A 9,210-nucleotide genomic window follows, 5' to 3' on the forward strand; every position below is an offset into this window, starting at 1 on the left:
ATGCCTAGGCATAACTCCATATAATCAGTACTGTTCCAGAAGAGCGTAGTCATTAAACACAGACTAACCTTGGGTAGAGAAGGTGTGAAGCTCTCCTTATAAGTCCCAATTTGCATGCAGATTCCACACACCCATCTCTGGGTGCAAATATGCCCACCAAAATGTGCAAATACAGATTTCAGATTCGGTTTAAAATCTTTTGCCCTTTTTATGTCACTACTGCCTGCATGCAAAGTAAAAATGGGTGATTAGTGTGTTGAAACCATGTGTAGTTTATTTCCTACTTTGTGTGACTTCTCCCTAACCTATGAATGCTTGGAATGATTTGGTTTATATATACACTAAGAATATCCAACACAGGTCTTGGAGGGTCTGATCTCTGACAAATCTTCAGGAGAACAATTGACTCTGTAATTATGGTGCATTTACAATAAATGAATGCACACTTATTTTATGCAGCTCTCAATAAAATCTGGCATGGATATAGCCTGCCTGAACCTCTGTTGGACACTCCTGTAATAGTCTCGTTTACTTAGCCCTATATGTGGAGAAAGTCACAAACTGGATTGTGACATTCTACTTTAATTATAGGTGTCATGCAACATCATACATTTTTTTTTATTTTACACCTGTGTGCACTTAGCCATGCCTCACCTATCTGCACATAGAATCCTCTCATCTATGCATGCCTAGCATTTATAACTTTATCTCGCTTACACTCACTTGTGTGCACCGTGCCTCATTTTATCTGTGTGTGCCTAGCTTTCTTTCACTCATGTGTAACTACTTGTGTCATCGGCATCCACTTAACACTACTCACCTCTGAACATAGAATTCCCTCACCTAAACGTGCCTAGCGTTTGTCAGTATATACTGCTTTCTCTGATTTGTATGCACCTAGCCTTTTTTACTTGTTTGCTCATAACCACCCATCAACCAACTCAGACGTAAATTAGATATACTGAAGTTTGTGGGGGTCACATAGTCTCTCTCACCTAGCCCCATCTATCTTGTGTGCACTTACCCCTTCTTACCTGCATATAACTCCTGCTAACATGCAAGCACCCATGGTTCTGTGGCTCATTTGTACCTAACCTCGGTCACAAATGCACACCTCTTTTGTGATGTGCAGATAGCCCCATCTCAACTATGTGCACATGCACCGAGTGTCCTTTCATCTATGGGCACAAAGCCTCCAATAACCAATTTACAGCAACCCCTCTAAACCATATGTGGACTGTTAGTCTCTAGACTCACCTAATCCAATCCACACTACTGAAGATTATGGAAAAGGTGTAATTTCGCGCATTCGTAAAATGAGCAGAAATGATTTGCATGTGTGCAACATAAGATATGAGAGCACACAAATACTACCCTTGTAAAACAATTCCAGGTATAGCGCATTCAATGGATGTGGTAATTGCAGAATCTAGTACATTCCCAAGTCAAAGAGAAAGGTACTGGAATGTAATTGTAATTGAATTTATAAAGCGCTTACTACATCTGACAAGTTGTTGAATCGCTTTTCCGTGAGTAGCAAGCTACTACGGAAACCAAAAGGATTAGTGGCGGATTAGTACAGGAAAATATGAGTTAATTTTAACAGTGAACATGTGAGTCAGTTAGTTGGATTGACTAGGATAATGGAGGGATAGAAGAGGGAAGAGTCGTGAAAGAGTTATTCGGGAGATCATAGCAGTAAGATTGGGATGAGTAGAAATGAGAGATGGAGGATGGAAGAGTCTCTAGAAAGGAATTAGGGAGAGCCTAGTGGTAAAATGTGGTTTGTGATGAGTCAAAAGAGCATGGGGCAGCCCTGATCACGCCCAATAGTGACTGACAGTACAGCTATAATGAATCCTCCAAAAGAACTGATGCATAAAATAGGATAGGAACTCTGGCTAAAGACCTAGGTGTATTATTGAATGAGTTTGAGGGAGGGGGGGGGGGGTAGGGGGTGGGACACTATTGCTATATTAGTAGCTGTGGGTGGTGGGTGGGTTATCTTTCATTGACTCATACTGTATCACGTTGTATGTACAGGCATAATCATTCCTGTTATTGTCTAAGTACTGTAAATCGCATGCGAATGTCACTGAGTATATAATGTGCTGACGCTGGAATATATTGAAGTGTCAATCGTGCCATACCCGTGAATGCCTCCTACATTGGATGTCGTTGTTCTAAGAAAACGAATAAAATATGTTATAAAAAACAGCGATGAGTCAAAAGAGGGATACATGAAGGAAGAATTTAGAAAGTGTTGTTTTTGGAGAACATAGTAGTAATTTAGGTTTAGGGTGAGTCCGGAGGGATAGAGGAGAGAGGAGTCTAGAAAAGGTTATTGTGGAGATCATAGTAGTAGAACAAGGTTTAGGATGAGTCATAGAGTGGAGGAAGAGGCTATATTGAAAGAGGTATAGGGTGAGAAAGAGTAGAGCACTGGAGAGAGTGATTTAAAAAAAATATTTTATATTTTCCTCAATATGTCAATAGTGGAGCACTTATAGATAAAATAGTTATGATAATATTGACATATTGTGATAGACAAATAAAAGAAAGACCCATATGTATCTAATCAAATAGCACATAAAATCTATGCAGTACCCTATAAATGGGATAAGAATAGAATACTATATAAATACATTTAACCATAAGTAAAATATACATCTGTTAAGCAGCCCTAAAGAATATCTATATATTTTGAAAACCATAGTTATTATACATATTTGAACAAAGAATTATACATATATAGATACATACATTTAATAAAATTATAGATGTTTACATTACACAGGGATACGCTGTACATTAGAGTATGGTGGTTATATAGGAAAGAGCCAACTCTTGAGTAGCCTTCTGAAGGATAGATAGTTATCCATGGATCCTATAATGTTTGGGGTAATGAATTCCCTAGTTTGGCTGCTTGAACAGAGAATGATGTACCCCTATGGTCTTTTTCTTGTATGGTGGGGTTTTGATGGAGGTGCCAATCTTATGTGGAGGTTCCTTTGTTGAATGAAGTTTGTGATTTCAGTCCCGATAAAATACAGACGTGTCTGCTGAATTGCGTATCCCTCCCAAAACACAGTGGCAAGCAACTCATCTTCGTAGAGAAGAAAAGACCTGATGCTATGTTTCTTAACTGAAACGTGTCTTAAAAATGAGTTAACTCCAGACATTGCTATGGCTCTTCCACCTTGCTATTCGATAGCAAGCCACAACAAAGAGGATAGAAGAGGTGGTGGGGTAACCATCATTTATAAGAAGGAATTTGTCGGAACCTTCATTCCCACTAACATGTTGGGATGTGAGAGTCTCCAATTCTCAATGGAGTTTGCCCCCACCTTTACCTTCTCTGGCATCATAATATATTGTTCCCCTGGGACGGCCTGCCAGTTTGCTTCAGCTTTACCTGATTTAGCTGCCGAATGCAGCCTTTAAAAGCAAATATCACCCTACTAGGGGACCTTAACATGCATTTCGAGCAAAATGGTTGTGAAAGTGCGATGGTGCATGCCCAAGATTTAGACGCATTACAACTACAGCAAATTTGGAAAGACAGCAACACATAATTTAAGTCATCTCCTAGACCCTATCTTTACAAGTCTCAATCATTTGGCAACAGATGACACAAATCCTATATTAGGCTCTGACCACCACATAGTCCCACTATGGCTTGAAGTCCCTGAAACAATAGTCAATGAGACCCACTCCCAAAAACCTTGGTGACCATTGTCCAATCAGGAATGGACGGATGCTCTCACTGAATCAGCTCCCACTTTAAGTGGTGACACGACGGAAGAATATACTATATTCAAGAGATGGCTGAATAATACACTAGAGCCCCGTGTTCCTGGCAGACTTCCTGCCCCTGTTAAAAAGAGAAGCTAAAAAAGAGAAAGAGAATGGAGAAAATCATAGAACAATAAAAAAAAAAAGCTACAGAACAGCCACAAAAATGACAAACAAGTCACTGCCCCTAATTACTCCAAGAAACTGTTTAAGGTGGAAACCGGTCTTCTGAATCTATCCTGCTGCTCCATAGGTCCCCACCTTCAGAAGGATGTTGCAACATGCTTGCTGATGTTTTCCTTAAGAAAGTTAATCAAATTTACACCTGATGGTAATTCTCCAGCAAGGCAGGGGTCAGGACCCACCCTGTCGGCGTTCCTTGAACTGACCCACAAAACTATGGAATTCACCCTAATATCAATCAAATCAGAATCACCTTTGGATCCGGCCTCTTCCTATATTTTAGGTCAGGGTTGCAAGCTCCTCTTGCCCATTCTTATGGACATTCTTAAGCACTCCCTGGCAAGTGGCAATATTCCTCCAGCATGGAAACATGCCATAGTGAAACCGCTACTAAAAAACCTGTGGCTAATCCTCTTTTGGAAGAAAGCTACAGACCCTTATTAAAATAATTTGAAATACATGGCACAAACATCACTCCAGTTTTCTGGAAACTCATGACATTCTCCACTCCACGAGGCAGGCTTTAGAAAAGACTGTGGCATGGAGACCACACTGCTTGTAGCCACTGAGGAACTCCATTCAATTCTGAAGCAAGTTGGCTCAGCACCCATGATAATGTTAGATCTAAGTGCAGCCTTCGACACTGTGTCACAACCTACCTTTATCCAGAGGATGAAGGAAGTCGGAATCACCAGGGATACCATTAATTGACTGGAAGCCTTCTTGAGAAATAGGAGCTTCCAGGTGTGTGAAGATGCGCTTTACTCAGCCGTACATCCTTAATGAGCCCCACACTTTTTAATCTTTATGCACTCCCCCTAGCAGAGATCATACAGGCACACGGATTAGCCTTAGTGTCGTCTGAAGATGATACACAGATAATCATGGCTCTTACACCTGATGTCAGTCGAATTTCCACCCAACTTAACTCATGCCGTTAGAAGGTTACAGACTGGATGTCCTTAAGTAGCCTGAAATTTATTGGCGACAAAACAGAAATGCTGGTGGTCGACAACAGGTCAAAATGGTTGGAATTGTAATGGCCAGAACCGCTAGGAGAAATACTAGAGCCTGCCCTGCCAGGAAAAAGCCTGGGTTTCTGCACAGATGACACACTCACTGTGGAAACACAGGCCCAAAAACTGTCTGGGTCCTGTTTTGGCATTCTGAGATCCCTCAGAAAATTCTTACATATGTTATCACTATCCACTGGGAGGGCGGTGATGCAGGATTTAATCAGTCCACGTCTAGACTATGGAAACTCCGTTTATTTAGGGAGCTCAAAATATGTGATAAAAAGACTCAAAGTGGTCCAGAACGCTGTAGCTTGAATCCTTCGCAAAATACCCAAGCATCAGTCAGCCTGTCCAGTCCAAGCAGCCATGAACTGGCTACCTGTTGAAAAAAGAATTCAGTTCAAGGCACTCTGCATCACTCATCGGGTCATCCATGGGAAAGGTCCACTCATCATTCCGAAATTACTCACCCCCTAAGTTCCATATAGGCATCTTTGGTCCAGTGGGGCTTCTGACAGTACCTAAGGTTAATAAAGCAAGAAGCAACGGCGCCACATTTGTGCATCTTGTTTACCCCTCATCAGCCAGGCTAGCTTGAATCTTATTGTGTTTGCTATGTTCGCCCTTAGTTGCCAAGGGTATGCCCAGATGTGGGTCCCTTGCTCGCTGTGCCACTGGATTAAAGCTGGCCTGGCTGATGAGGGATGAAACCCCGAAAACCTGTCCCAGGATGATTGTTTCCGGTTCAGGGAGCACCTGGCCTGGCAGTTTGGGCTGGACTGTTCCCATGATGAGAAGGGTCAAGACTGATTTGCATATGGCTGGGTCCAAACTGGGGTGGCATAGTGAGCAAAATAATGATGGATTAAACCCAGATCTGTGACTGGGGGTGAGTGGTTGAAAAGTTCCAGCACTCTAGCCTTCATCTTGTTGTGTTGGCTATCTCCCAACCATGATTCAGTTATGAGGAGTAAGTCAGGTTGTGTGTCAGTGAGTAGGTTGCAGATGTGGTGCAACTACTCACTGACTGGCGCAACGGGCCCCCAAAGTACATTCCCGCCAGCCTTTCCATGGTGGTTTCACCACCATGAAAAGGCTGGCGGGGATCCAGCATCGTAATTTGGTGGACGGTGCCTGCTAGGCACCGCCACCATTCTTACGACGGACAGACTTTCCGTCCGCCACGCACACCGCCTGCCATCAAAATCTGCCGGGCGGAATTTGGCCGCACGATTGCGGGGAATCCGCCACCGGCACTGCAAGGCTGCCGGTGGCGGATTCACCACAATCGTAAACGGCCCCTTTGTATTTATGGCGAGACACATCCCTCACCCTCATTCTTTACTGCCCCCTACACAACTTAGAAATAGAAAATGTACTCCACCTTTAATAGAAACGCTCCGTAGCTTTTTACTTTGACACTCCACCCAATCCCAAAGATCAAAGGCTATCACAGGCATCAAAACAAGACAATTAAAAAGCACAACAGCTTTTGCAGCATTTCAAAAAAGTTGCTTTTTTAGAAGGTTTAAAATGGTTACCGTGCACTAATACTCTTCCAGACTCATGGCAGCAGCATTTATCTGCTTGCGATTCAGGCTGATTGGGGTGTTTAAATACACAAATCCCTTTAAGTCATCTCCAAGCAAAGTGGCAAATAGATGCTGATTTCAAAGACAAAGGGAAATCACTCACATACTTTCTTTGGGCGTTGTGCTCCGAGTATTATCATTAACTTTGCTCTTGATGTCAGACAGTGAGGAAACAAAATGCAGGTGTCGAGCACACAGTAAAAATGCAGTGCCAATGGAATCGAGGCTTTTTTATTAGAACAAACACAATTGTAGCTAGATTAAGGCAGCAGGGACCCAACCCTGCGCTCACCTTCGTCCTGCATTGCAGCCTGCATTTGGCTGCCTCACTTATTATTATTATTATTATTATTAGATAACTTTATTCGATATGTAAAAATAGCATAAAAGCAACAAATTACCCAAAATAGGTTACAGGTACAAGCATAAAAAAAGTTACAAATTGCAACAAGTGTTGCCGATACTCCAGCCCCTGCATTATGAAGGTAGCTGACTCGAGTCAAAATAAAACACTGGCAGCATCCGACTACTACCATCTCAAAGAGTTACTTAGCAATGCTGCAACCCAGTGGGACAGTGAAACTTACATGTGGGGCCTTCCGTCTTTCTTGAATTTGCTTCAGCTGACCTTGATGACACCAGGGGTATCAGGCAACAAGGCAAGGGTCGCAAGCTGAAGATCAGAGGTCGCCGCTGCGACCTCTTGCGACCCCTAAATGACATCCATGATAAAGGGCTTCAATTTCTGAGATTCTTCAGTCATTGATACCTGATGATATGTGGCTTTAAGTCAATGGTTTTTAAGAATGTACCCTTTTCCACCATAACCAGCACTTCATTAATACGTGGCAATGGATTGCACTCTATCACAGCATTGCATTCTTATTTAATGATCTTCAGTCTGCACACAATCTCACCTGGCCCCTTTCTTTCTCGCTATAACAATTGCAGCAACTCATTCAGCAGCATCCGCAGTTGTGAATGTTCTTTTCTGCACAAGTCATCAAGTTTCATATTCAAATCATCTCTCTTTATATGCAACTGGAACAGCATTTTTCCCCTAATCTATTCTGTGTTCCCAACCCTTTATATTCACAATCTTATCTGAGAATACATCTCCGATATTTTTTTTTAAAACACGCACTAAGTCATGTCATCATTTAACTCTCCCACCAACAAAACATTTGTTTGGGTGCCAGGTTTAAGAGTGATGCCCAGCCTACCCGAATCAACCCATCCAATCACGTCTCTGCTTTCTTTTGCTGAGTAAATGTGTGTGAAAATTGACTGTTGTATGAATTTTTTGTCTCAAATAAGCTGACTGTCTTAATGCTATGTCTGCAGCATGCTACTGTGTTGATATCAGTATTTTGTTTCAGATCCATGGCAAAATTGTTGGTTTTTGCAGTAAATCAACCATCAAAACAAGATTCAACATACTGCCCTTGGTACTCTCAACATCAACATTCAAAGAATTCACTCTCGCATTTGTTTTAACACTTTTACAAACCTTATTAAAAAGATATTTTTTACACTTCATGCATTTAATAGCTGGGCACTCTGAATTGTTCCCAACATGTGTACGTGAACCACACCTATAACAGTTCATATTATATTTTTTCTTAAATCTTTCAACATCTTAGCTCTCTTTAGAAGGGGATGTTGATCTTTCAACATTACTGGCTAAAGCTTTAGATGAGGCTTGTGATCTCTCTATACCCATAACATTATCAATGGTCTCGTCCAAAGTTTGATTCATACAGCATAATAAACTTTCACGAACCTTCTTTTGAAAACAGGTGCTAATAATTTCGATCTCTTAAATAGTGTTCAATTGAATTTTCAAATTCATGTATCAGTGACTCAATTCTCAGTTCAGCAATATATTCTTCTGTGGTTTTATTGGAATCTTGTTCATATTCAGATATATCGCAACACCACTTTGGCATGGCTTGAAATTCCTCTCTCTGAGACAATGCAATCTCATCAACTTGTCGCCATATTTTATAATATCGGTTCACAGAAACAAGGGAAGCACCTAGAAAGTAAAATTATGTTAACTTTATTCTAAAGAGGAAAAACTGATATATAGCAAATGCAGGCAAGAACTCAACTGACCAAACGATCAACTTTAGAATGTATATTGTGCACAAAAGAACATAGTTAACATTCTAAATTGTGGCATGAAGGAATAATAAGCATTGGATTTAACAAATGTAAACAGGCCTTATAATAAATAATACCACAAAATTTCAACCACTGCTCCCAGCTGTAGTCCGGTTAATTTGCACCTCTGGCCACTATGCCACTTGAGACAAGGACCAGCCATGTGGAAGTCACACTTGCTGTGCTCCAGAACGAACAACCCCTCCTGTACTTCGAAGCCAGGGCCCTCTGGATGCACTTTTTTTGGTTTGTTGGACCTCATCAGTGAGAGCTTGAGTCCTGTAGGACAGCTCGTTGTCTGTTTTACTCTAGAATGATAAGTCATCTATGTAATAAATCTTGAAAACGTGAGCAGTCTGGTGACTCAGTGGACTAATGCGTCCACTGGAGGATCCTGTGTTTGACCTCCTGGTCACAGGTTCAAACCCCAGAGAGTCCACTCAGCCTTCCATCCATCT

The sequence above is a fragment of the Triturus cristatus genome, chromosome 9 (genome assembly GCF_964204655.1).
Source record: "Triturus cristatus chromosome 9, aTriCri1.1, whole genome shotgun sequence".
In the NCBI taxonomy this organism is placed as follows: Eukaryota; Metazoa; Chordata; class Amphibia; order Caudata; family Salamandridae; genus Triturus; species Triturus cristatus.